This window comes from Hyalella azteca, unplaced genomic scaffold, assembly GCF_000764305.2.
Source record: "Hyalella azteca isolate HAZT.00-mixed unplaced genomic scaffold, Hazt_2.0.2 contig12444, whole genome shotgun sequence".
Taxonomy (NCBI): Eukaryota; Metazoa; Arthropoda; class Malacostraca; order Amphipoda; family Hyalellidae; genus Hyalella; species Hyalella azteca.
In genome coordinates this window covers 699451-711381 of record NW_025942403.1, presented here as the reverse complement: position 1 = coordinate 711381, position 11931 = coordinate 699451, and the positions used below count along the sequence as shown (strand labels likewise).

General features: G+C 36.5%; 1 non-coding gene across 1 annotated transcript; it reads left to right on the top strand.

Annotated features, from left to right (window-relative positions):
* Positions 1 to 259: 259 nt before the first annotated feature.
* On the top strand, positions 260 to 332 carry Trnak-uuu. Its single transcript has one exon. It is a non-coding gene; the product is annotated as a tRNA-Lys (tRNA).
* Positions 333 to 11931: the final 11599 nt, after the last annotated feature.

The following is an 11931-nucleotide window of genomic DNA, read 5'->3' as shown; positions in this document are numbered from 1 at the left end:
TATCTGAGGTGAGGCCCGGAAAATATTTTTTTTTGTTGAGATCGAACAGAAGCAGCTACAGTGACTGTCTGACTCTGACTGCGGAAATACGGCGCAGTAGCACTTCAGGAGAAGTCCATCTCTACAAATTTTAAAATGTGAACCGGGGCATTTTCCAGTTTGAATTTTTGTTCGTTTTGAAAGTTTGCATAGGCCTCATGAGGGATGGCCTCGGATTTCTAGCGAGAATTAATAAATTTGAACTTTATAACATTGTAAGGCCCGGATGGCTCAGTCGGTAGAGCATCAGGCTTTTAACCTGAGGGTCCAGGGTTCGAGTCCCTGTTCGGGCGTATCGTTTTCGTCCGGAAGAAAGTGTGTGCTGGTATATGATCATATCTAAAGTTTCTTTCGATTAAGACTTTGGAATGCGTTATAATTATATGCTGTTATTAAAATTGAACGATTCACGTAAGATCTTGGTTGAATTTTAAGAAAGCTTTGAATATATTAGTAGCATACCGAGGTATCTAACGTCTACTAATTATTCCGAGGAAGTGTCGATTCGACTTTAACGGAGCTGTATTAAATAAATATTTTTAATAGAGCTCGATTTACGTTGACCCTCGTAGGCCCTTCTCGGATGTAGTTTGTTCATATCACAAACCTTGGGTTCCGTGATAGTGCCGAACCAAAATATGCTTTACAGTTTACACGGTAGAACTGTAATGTAGCAAAATTATTATAACAATCTAGACGAACTAGACTTATGTTCATCTGGAGCAAATGCGAGTTTTGCATGCGTTATAAGTAACGCCAAGCGTTGCAGTTTTAAATGCGCGTTATACAAGCGCTACTATCAACTTACGTCAAATGTTAGGTGAGAGTTGCGATCTTGATTAGCTTTTTTTTCAGGCACAAAAATATTTCTGCGCATAATACGCACAATACGTTTACGTATAGCGTTAGCAGCTACAATAGATTCGTCTTTTTACACATCATATAATCCATATAATACTTAATGTCTTAGTTAACCCAGAAATGATAAACAGTTGTATGGATTCGGAGGTTTTTCTTAATCTTTTCATTTGTTTTCCGAAACTTTACGATCGCAAACTGGCAGACAAATGGTTAGGAATCAGCAATTCAATTATTTTTGATTATTTTTATCAATTAGCCCCACTTATCGTCGAGATGACAAAGAGAGGAACCAATTTGCATGGCCGACAAGTAGGCCTGTGACGATTTCCTGACGAGTAAATTGTAGCAGACCTTCCATAATATTCTAACATACAAGTAGGACACTTTACGTATCAATGAATATAATTCAAAATCAATTATGGCTTAGTACTAATGTATATTATGAATGCTTATGGGGAACAAATCCCGCAGAACGTTTTACTAGCCTTTTACACACCTTTGTTTCAAAGGAAATTTATCGACAGATTACAGTCATCGGGCACTACGCTAAATTCGTCATCCACGTTGGCAAGTTTCTTATATTACCACCGAGCCTAAGATCACTTCACCGCCTCCAGTTCTTCTTTTTTCGCGCCCCACCACAGGAAACACTAGCCGAGTTCGCTGACTCTCAACTCCACTCCGGATATGAGCCAGCCAGCTCCTCTATATCGATTAGGGCGGCAGGCAGAGGAGGGTGGCCAATGCTAGAATTATGAGGAACGGGTATATTTTTCTGGGTGGTGGTACGAGATAGTATTAATTCTTGAAAACGACGCAAGAAGTTATTGAGAAATTCTTTGGGGATAGGCCGATCGATTTCAATCGATCGTAATTGATTTATGTACGGGATGGACATTCATTTACATATATAAACTTCGATTTAAAATAATGTAATCCTGTACTATAAAATCTCGGTGCTCTTACCTTGGAATGATCGTTGAAAGAATGAAGATGGTTTATTGAAATTCCAATGCGGTAACCATCGCTATACCGCGCTTCACCTACGGTACCGCGGATGCACTCAATCTCTGTTTTCAAGAAATGTTACTGATTAGAATCATTAGATTAGGCTCTTCCATGGGTCGTGTTCTTCTGAGCGGGTCGAACGGTCTATTAAACAGCCCGCAGAACTCGATCGTCAATAGGAGCGTGTGAAGAGTTCTTGAAAACCTTAACCAAATCTTACCTTAAAAGTTAAAACGATGAAAACCTACCAAATAATTACAATATAATACTAGAGTTAGTATTATCTGTCGATCAATTATTCCCCTTCACGTATTTCACCTATCGCGACCGAGGTCTGGAACATAACACTATCGATAGGCGACGGGTTTCTGTGATGCATGAAGGCATCGTAAGAACTTCGCAGTTGCAGGCAGTATAGGGAATCTTTGGTTGTCAATAAACACAGCCAAACTTTTGAGTTTTGACTAATCGCCAATCCTGCAGGAAACCGGGACTTGTTACGATAATCTCGAGGATCAAATTCAGATAAAGCGTTAATATTTAAAAGCTCTACTCACATGCATAAACGCGTCAGCTCCGCTCACAGGAGAAGTCCGAAGTCCATGCACGTACGCAGGACGGACGCCGAGTGCAGGCTGAAGGAAGAATTCTTGCTGTGTAAGAAAAAGCGTGCGTTGTAGCTTCAATGTTAGGAAATTCTTCTCTATTGCAAAGCATGAATGCTGCATGATCATCAAACTGACATCAGGTTATATTATTATAGATTTATAGGGATCTATTTTTTTTCATTTACACACACAAACTTCCCTGTTTATAAGAAAATCTAAGACTAAACGAACAGGTAAATTTAAATGGTCAAATGATATCACAGATAACAACGGCCAATGTAAAGTTTTTATTAGGACCCGTAACCTTCTAATATAAATTTTAATGTGCCCCACATTATAAAACGTTCCCAACATTCGTAAGCGAATAACGGAGCGTCATGTAAACTAAGAAATTAGTAAAATAGAAAGTCAGCAAATAATATTAAGATTGGCCTTGAACTGAAACCTAACTTATACTTTGCTTTCAATTGACAATTTACGGGAGCTCAGGAACTAAAGACTTGTGACTTGTCCACATACTTTATCATGTACTCTGCACAGCTTGTACTACTTCTTTTGCGTCGTACTTCGTATGACCGGGTGTATAATTTCGTTACAACCACTATAGCATTGATTTTTTTTCGGTTCAATATTTTCAAGTTCACGAATCATTTATTTCTTTAAGTAACTGTCATGGTTCTGTCCATGAAACCCCAATTTAAGTTAATTTTGCAATGCAAGTTCACAAGTCCAGTAGTCGTTTTTATGCTCGTGCTCACCAAACGTATTTTGACCAGAATGGCTGAGGAAGGACCTACATTTCTCTGTGAAAGTAAATGCCTCATTTGCAAATATACACTCATACAGGGTGAATATAAAGAGGGGGTGTGCTTGTTTCGTATGTGATTGATGTGCGAGAGCAATTGTGAAACACATTTTGATGTTACGTGAAACTTATTAGAGGGAAAGGCTTGAGATGCTGAGAGTGATGATACTGGATGAAAAGGGATGGTGTATGAAAGAACAGGGGATGATAGGAATGAAATTATATGAAGCTTGTCAGCAGGAGAAGTGACAGTTGTCACGAATGGAAATAGCAAACGTTATTAGGGAGTATGTGAGAATGCGAGCGCGGCCAACAAAAATTGAAACACTGCTAATGTTTATCGCGAATTTTTTTATGTCGCCAAATTATTGAGAATTACGGACTTCAGTGAGGAAAGCATTTATTGTTAGAATACTCGCTGTTAACCGAGTATGGCAGCTGACACTCGCTAAAATTTTATCAGAAATGAATGCATTTTACAACAATTCTCTTTAACTTCACTTCTTGTTGTTAGTTTGTTTGTTTGTTTGTCTGCCACAAATCTTATAATCGATATTTAACACACTTCTTATACCTGTCCAATCGATCTGAAATTTTGCACACTTGCGTAAAGTTGGAGACAATGCATGAATTAATTGACAGAATAAATAGTTTTGAAAATTTTTTTTTTCAATAAAAAAAAATACAAAATAATTTTGTCAGCTACAAATCTTATAAATGATATTTCACACACTTCCACCTGTCCAATTGATCTGAAATTTTGCATACTTGTGTGAAGTCGGAGGCAATGCATGAATCAATTGACAGAATAAATAATTTTGAAAAAATTTATAGATTAAAAAATTTTGAAAAATAAATGTTTTAATTTTCGAAAATAAAATGAGAAATTCATTGTACATCTTTAACATTGGAGACACTGGATTCTTTAGAAGTGTTGTCTTTAAAAAGTAATTTGTAAACATATGTATATTTTATTCCGTCTGTCTGTTTGTCTGTCTGTCTGCCTGTCTGTCTGCTACAAATCTTATAATCTATTTTTAACACACTTTTAACTGTCCAATCTATCTGAAATTTTGCTGACTTGCATAAAGTAGGAGACAATGCATGAATCAATTGACAGAATAAATAATTTTGAAACAAAATTGTATATATTAAAAAATTGAAAAAATATTTTTTTAATATCCGAAAATAAAATGAGAAATTCATTGTACATCTATAACATTGGAGACAGTGGATTCTTTAGAAGTGTTGTCTTTAAAAAGTAATTTTTAAACGTATATTATTATTTAATTATGCTGCGGCTGCGTAGTATGGATATGAGCGATATATGCTACAATACGCACAAGTTGCACTTTGCACTTTGAATTTCAACCAATGCAGCGCATCCTCAGGGGTGGATAGCTAGAGTTCAGCATAGCCCAAGTCCACAGTGCGATTCATATACCTTCCCGAGCGTAACGCAGCCGGGCATCTTCACGGCTTTTGACACAAAGCGCCCACCACAACAGCGCCATTCAGTCACAGGCTGGAGCGCATACAGGCCGGAGCACAACTGGCCGGGGCGTAACAGGCCATACCGCACCAGCTACTCCTAACGTAGCCTACCCTAACCTAACCTGCGCCGCCTGTTGCGGTAGGGCCTGTTGCGCTCCGGCTCTGTGAAGCAGTGGCCGTGTTGTGCAAAGCGGATTTACTGTTAGCCGGAGTTACCCACAGCTCATTGATCTGAGGCTATGTGTAAATATTTCATGCTGATAGGTTGGCGTTGGGCCCAGGGCCTGTTTACGAGTCAATTTTGTTACGTACGGCTGCGCTCCCATCCTCAACCGGCGGGCAGTTGAAAATAGAGAGGCGTGAATAGCAGTGCTGGGGACGAACAATTCGACTCTAAATACAAGCGTTCAACAGCTGGGGCTTACCATATCCACATTGATGTTTAACAATTTACAATTACAAATCAGCGAATAATTATTCCGTTTTTTTAGCATTCTTTTTTATTTTACTAATGCCTATGTGCTGAAAGCCTTTATATGAGTCTACCAAATGACCTAGATAAAAGTCTACAGTACCTAAAGTTTACGTAAAAGTCGCATAATCATTTGAGTTGTATGCATGCCTTCAATAATATTATTGTAGCTTTTTTACAGACGCTTTTGATTTGTGATTTTTTCTCGAACAATAGGATTATCAGATAACCTTAAAAGATCAAGTACTAACACATTCAAACAGCAATATTGAAATAACTGAAGAAACTCTCGTCTAATTTGGTAGGGACATTCGCTCGAATTAGATCCAAGAACGGATTAAGCATATTGAATTTAATATAGTGTAAAAACCACGAATTTTCTAGAATTAGTTCATTTTTACCACACTTCTCTCTAACATTACTGCATGTTGTCGTCTTAAATTCAATATTTAATGCACTTCTACCTGTCCAACCGATCTCAAATTTTGCACATTTGCGAATAGTTAAAGGCAATGCATGAATCAATTGACATTATGATTATGTCAATTGATTATGTTAATTGATAAGATTATGAAGCTTCCAAGCCTCAGTTATCGACGTCTGCGTGTTTCGCAAATAGAACCCCATTTAATGAATCAATATGTTTTTCAACTGTTTCAGCACTAGAAACCTAGGACGTCTCGGGCGAATTTCGGCCGGACTCATGGCCGGTCTCACGACCAATCTCCAAATTCAATTATCAAGTAATATCTCCCAAACTAATGAACGCAGCTCTATGAATCTTGGAACACGAATTCATCAGAACCTAACGGTCATGTTTAGCTCGTACATTTTTTTTTAATTTCACCTTCATTCCTGAGTTATGCGCATATTGCGAAACAGGCCGAAATTCGCAGTGATAAAAAAATGTCTTCCAAACTATTGAACAGATTTGAACGAAATTTTGCATATACATTCCTAACTATCAAACGGTGATTTTTTTAGTTATAATTTTTTTTCGATTTTACCTTCATTTACGAGTTTTTTTTCATTTCACCGTCATTCTTGATTTCTCACTTCCTTATATTCGGCCCGTATCGCCGGGTAATTTGTCCCTTAAATTCGCGGCGATCAAGAAATTTCTTCTAAACTACAGAACAGATTTCAACGAAACGTATATAAATACCTAACCTCTCAACGGCGATGTTTAGCTCGTGACATTTTTTTTTTATTTTGCCTTCATTCGCGTGTTATACAGATATAGGAGAAACGACCGGCTTTTCCAGGGGCCGGTTTAACCAAGAGCCGTCGTATACGTATAGCCGTATACGTTTATCCGAATAACTCGCAAACGAAGGCAAAACGAAAAAATTATAACGAGCTAAACATCAAAGTTGCTGAGGTTATGTATTTAAATACTAAGTTTCGTTCAAATCTGTTCAGCAGTTTGGAAAAAAATTTTTGATTACTGCGAATTTATACACGTATTGCTGTTTAAATCACGAATGAAGGTGAAATAAAAAAAAAATCGCGAACGAAGGCACGCACAATCGAAAAAATTTTCTCTTGCTGAACATTACCGTTCGGTAGTTAGAATAATGGTTGAATTAATATTAATTCAACCATGGCTAGGACTGCAAATTCAAAATTTCGTTTGAATCTGTTCATTAGTTTGGAAGAAATTACTTGATCACTGTGAATTTCGGCACGTATTTCCATATAACTATGGCAAAAACAAACGATGACAAAATTCCAACAATTTTCACGAGCTAAACGCTATCGTTAGGTCCTAATGAATACGTGTACTAAGTTTCATCGAGTTAAGTTTATTAGTTTGAGAGATATTCCTTGATCATTGAATTTTGAAATTGACCGCGAGTCCGGCCGTTAATATGTCCGAGATGTAAACCCAGGAGAGGTTAAAAAATATAACTAAGTACTCACTGCAGTGAATGAAAGAGAGAGCATTTTCTCGTCGACGAAAACTTGAGGTCACGGACGGACGGACAGACGGACGGACAGACAGATAGACGGACATGGCGAGCACAATAGTGCATTTTTCCATAAATAAGAAAATGGGCTAAAATCTGATTGAGAACTTGAAAAAAATCGTTTAACTTATCAACCGTAGTGTTCCATGCCGCACTATGGCTTGTAGTGCGTAGTGCTACTTCAAAGTGCTAGTGCCCTATTTAGCATGCCAACCGTAGTGTTCCATGTCGCACTACGGCTTGTAGTGCATAGTGCTACTTCAAAGTGCTAGTGCCCTATTTAGCATGCCAACCGTAGTGTTCCATGTCGCACTAGTACCGCACTACGGCTTGTAGTGCGTAGTGCTACTTTGTAGTTCGTAGTGCTAGTGCCCCATTTAGCATACGGGCCATCGTCGATTAGGTGTATTCGTTAGGTTTTTAACTATTCGTTCTCATGAATTTAGATTATCATGCAAGATTGTAAGATATTTAGTAGCTATATTATTTTATGTGCTATAAAAATTTTGTTGAAAATAAAATTATTATTATTTATGTGAATATTATTTCATAATCGAAATATTATCTTCATAATTTACCATAAAAAAAACTTGAATGTACTAATAAAAACTGCTTTCAATTTAAAGATCACTCGACTCCGTTATATGTAAAAATTGGTTTTGGTTTTGAATCAAAATGGCTCTTTCAACTTTTCAAGTAATAAAAATTAAGAGCTGGCATCGCTAAGCGGGTGCAATGATCGGGTATTTGTGTTGCCAGATTATCTTCACGCTGTGAGGGATTCGTTTCACCAGCCTCAGGTTTGTATTGCTCAGTAAGTCAAATTGAAGGAATTTTCTGGCATTCAAATGAGATTTATTTCTCAAATCCATGTATCTTGACAACAGCTTACAAACTAGAAACTATTCATTTGTTCGAATATATTTATAGATGTTGCGTCACGCTCCTAGATTGGCGGTCGGCGGTTCGTTCGCGCATTCCACATTTCCCATGCAATCGTATTTGCACTCAAGCCACTGCTGATCGAGAATGTGGAACTTTTCTCTTACATGCTGACTGCTGTCATGCTCGGCCATCACGTCTAGTACCTACTGACCTTGCACAAACAATGACAGCTTTCTATGCCAAATTTCCAAGAAGTCCAACACAAACTTAACTAAGCTCAGCTGCTCAGGCCCAACGGACAACGGTCATACATGACCATGTTTTGGTTGTCCTGACTGCTGACTTGTGCAATGTCCAGTGTGCCCCCAACAATGAACAGCCCAAAGACCTAAGTCAAATTGGCCCAAGCTGCAACACTTGTATAATTGTGTTGCTGGCTCTCAGGATTCTAAAAACATTATTTTTTAAACATAGGTACTATGAATTGCGTGTACCACAGTGTTTTTCTGGAAAGATGCAAACAGCTTTCAATTTCAGAATTCTGCTTTGTACTTGTTAGTTATACTCAAACTTAGCTACCTAGCTAGTTGTTAGTTGTTACCAAACTGGAGAATTAGGCTGGTGCCACAGTGCCACTTGTGATGTGATACAGTGATTGAGGCAAAAATTCCTGTGCTTTTGGACAATTTCTCCAGCTTATGAAGCCCTTGGCTATGTTGCTTAATTTATTTTGTTATCCTAATGAAGAAAAATGACAAATTGGTTTTCAAAAATCACCTGCAAAATATGGTAAACGTGGTATATTCCAAATTTCCGACACTTTGAGGACATAGCAAAAAATGAATGGCTGTAAAAAAATCACCGTACACGCAACTCGAGTTCTGTTTGCTTTACGTCACTCTCCAGTCTCCAAACACTGCACTGCACTATGTGGCGTATAGGCCAGCAACAATGAAACATCACAAAATGTTGCCATATTTATTTAAAAGTCTTTGGAATGCAAACCTACCAAATCCTGAAATCCATATATTCTGACACAGTGTCACAGTGCAACACTGTTTGTGACTAAATTTGGCATTTTGTGAGACTACCTAATTCCGGCCGCGCTCTAACTCTAGGTACTAATTTGTAATTCCGACACTCTTGTGTTCAAATTCCAATCGCTGTGTGAGCTGTATTGGAATATGACACAGCTTGGAATTAGAACACTATTGAATATTGAACACTACTTATTTAGGCTTTTAATTAAGAGCTATTAAGCTTTTAATTAAGAAAATTTTCATTTTTTCGCACAGATTGAAACAAGCTGTGTGTGTCTAATTCCAAGCTGCGTCGGAATTCATTTTTATGTGTCTATAGCTGTCTCTTAACTTAATCATCTATTAATTTATTTATGACTTGAAATCAGCAAATACAAGTATACTTGAATGATTCCTAATATATTCAGACTTATTTAAAAGTCTCAAACCATAATATTCTTTCTACACAAACAGTTTATCACTATTTGGTAGAGCAAGGTCAACTATCAACTTTGACTCATTTTTCGATGTTCTCAATGGGTGACGTGCACTGTCTCTCTTTGGATCTCAACATTTTCCCGCCAGACGGCCCAGACCTAGTGTTTTGGTGATAGTATGGCGCGCAAGAGTATGACGTCACTATTTCGACCAACAACAATAAAAAACCTAAGAAAAAGCTTAATATAAAGGAAAAAAGTCAAGAAGTGTCGGAATTACCCATGATGTCAGAATATACCGCGTTTACCTTATGAATTATTGGATATCTCCATGTCAAAGTCAATTTAGGAGTTATCAAATTTTGTCTAAATTCTTGAGCACTGTTTTAGCAATTTTTGTTGCCACTGATAGAGAAATACATTTTACAAATTTTGTTAGTGATTATTTTATGGTAGGCATTAGGTAGCCCTTTATAAACTTTATGTTAAACATTAATTTTATCTTTGGTTTTGGTATAAATTAAACATGATAATTTAACATTTGGTCTTTTTTAATGTTGCATAATTTGGCCTCTTAACTGAAAACTACAATTACTAGCTTTAAAAGCTGTTTTTAATTAATAGTATATACATAAGTACTTTAGTAGTACGGTACTCATGAGGTGAAGTTCAATACAAAATTCTAATGTCACAAGCACATTGTGTCAGTGCTAAGTGTAATTCTTTAAAGGATATGGGAAAAAATGTGTTTTTTTATAGTCTGAGACTATATGTAGACCGATCATTTCTGCTGTATAAATGCTTGTTTCAAACTGAAATATTGGTCCAAGTCTATAAAATGGGTAAATTTTCCATGAGCTTGGGCGTTTGGTCTCATTCATGGGTGGCTTCTGCCAAATTTGACAGTTTGGTTGTGGTTCATGTATTCATGTTTCTAAAACATAATTCATACATTTTAATTCAAAGTATTACATAGAATTCCACCTTGTATATACTGTCATGATGAGCTTAATTTTAGAATTCAAACTTTTTACTAAAAAATATGGCTCCAATGTAAAATATTATAAGTAAGTTTCAAATTTTGTGGGTCAAACAAGCAGTTTATTAACTATTAGGTAAGAGTTCACTAAATAATATCTAATGCTAACTAGTCTTGTGGCTCTAAAATGGCAAGAAAGCTCTATTTATGGCTCAGAAAGTAGATATTTTACACACTCGATGGATGAATTTTTAGTAATGGTTGTCCACTACATCATCAGAGTCTGATGATGTAGTCAACAACCATTACTAAAAATTCATCCATTGGTGGAATTCCATGAATTTTGGTTCATATATTCAAGATAGATCCAGCCTGGTGACTTGATTAGGTCCAAAATATGACTGGAGTACCTATTAAAGAAAAAGGTAATTTTAGATTTTTAATTCCATTAAGACAGGTGCACTTTTTCCTATATACATTACCACTCACAAGTTTCAACCTGCTCCATACTGTGAAAACTGACATTTTTTCAAGCTTTCCATCAAGCCATCTTGAGTTTAAATTGGCACATGTTTAATTGCAGGCGGACTTGACACAAAATATCAATTGATTCATCACAGCATGAATTGCTGAAAATTGTCATGGATATGCAAAAATGATGGCCAATTGGTGTCCATAACCCATATTCATTTTAATGTATTGATTGTAAACTTATTTTCTGCATTTTAATTCTTAGTATACAGTTGATTGATGGTAGATATATGCTCTAATTTTATCTGCATCTAGATTATCTTGGCAGTTTCTGATTTTATTCAGTAAGTCTTTGAAAATGGAGAATGAGATACTTCTTTGTACACTGAACAATCTTTTTTTTAATATAAATGCAGTTTATCTTACATTTTGGGAGCAATCAAATTTCCAGAATTCCAGTAATGGTGGTTTGTCTATTTAATGTTAATTTGTCACTTCCTAAAAAACAAAAATACGTCAACTTGACTCGGAATATCATGTAGTAAATGTCAATCAGTCACTAGTTAGACCCAAAAATACGAGCAATATCTTGATCAAAATGGCGGTTGGATATCTTGTCTGCTATTTTTAATGTAAAGGGAAATCATTATTGACCCTGCCCGGGATGTGTAGTGATTTATTACTGACAAAAAAAAAAATGATCTTGTTGATTCATTTTGGCTAATAAGCAAGTTGAAATCTAGTCTAACATAGCAGAAATATTTAATTGACTAGTAATTCTTTCTCATCTTCAGAACAGATGAATTTATTTGAATAATTTGGATTGTTTCAGGAAGGGGTAACCAGTTCACTAGTTTGGGAAGTGGACAGAAACCTTTTCATG